The following is a 1070-nucleotide window of genomic DNA, read 5'->3' as shown; positions in this document are numbered from 1 at the left end:
ATCAAGTTGAAGTACCAGACCTGCGTTGGTATACTGTAGAAGAAGGTATCCAAAGGCTTAGGGAAATTGGCATGCTAGAGTGGATTTATCAAGTTAGACCCACAGACCCACACATGGAGTGTCCAGAGGACACACCTTTTACCACCACTGTGAGGAATAAATTTGTGAAGGGAGCTCCAGCATCCTTGAAGACTGCTGTGATTGCTGTTTTATGTAAATCAGATTTGACAGTGAGAACTGCCCTAACTGAATTAAGACACCTAACTACAGTGGGGCTGATTGAACTCCATGGTAGTACGGACCAAGGAGCTGCACTCAATTGACAAAGACAATGTGGGTGTGGTTACAGTAATGGACAGAGGAGTCAAAGCAGTAATCAGAATAGTCTGACTCATATGGACTTATGGCATTGGCTACTTAGTCATGGTGTCCGTAGGAGTGAAATAGATAGGAAATCTACTAAATATTTACTTGATCTATACAAATGGATGAATTCTAGGTCAGGTAAATAGCAATCTAACTCAAATCACCAGAATAGAGAGTCATGGTCCCTCAATCAATTCCCAGATTTGAGTGAGTTTAAAGACCCACAACCCCTTGAATGAAGGGGAGGCCGGATCCCCTTGAGGAAGGACTCCAATACACTGCCAAAAATTTTTACTGTTAATCTTTCTCCCAGCCTTCCCCAAAGGGATCTACGGCCTTTTACGAGAGTGACTGTTCACTGGGGAAAAGGAAATAATCAGACTTTTTGGGGATTACTGGATACAGGCTCTGAGCTGACACTAATTCCAGGAAACCCAAAACATCACTGTGGCCCACCAGTCAGAGTGGGGGCATATGAAGGTCAGGTTATTAATGGAGTCTTGGCTCATGTCCATCTCACACTAGGTCCCGTGGGTCCCCAAACCCATCCTGCAGTGATTTCCTCAGTTCCAGAATGCATCATTGGAATAGATATACTCAGCAACTGCCAGAACCCCCACACTGGATCCCTGACAAATAGAGTAAGGGCTATTATGGTAGGAAAAGCCAAGTGGAAGCCATTAGAACTGCCTCTACCTAGGAAA

The sequence above is a fragment of the Trichechus manatus genome, unplaced genomic scaffold (genome assembly GCF_000243295.1).
Source record: "Trichechus manatus latirostris isolate Lorelei unplaced genomic scaffold, TriManLat1.0 scaffold00043, whole genome shotgun sequence".
Lineage (NCBI taxonomy): Eukaryota > Metazoa > Chordata > Mammalia > Sirenia > Trichechidae > Trichechus > Trichechus manatus.
The sequence above is the reverse complement of the archived record's forward strand: the minus strand, read 5'-3'. Positions refer to the sequence as shown.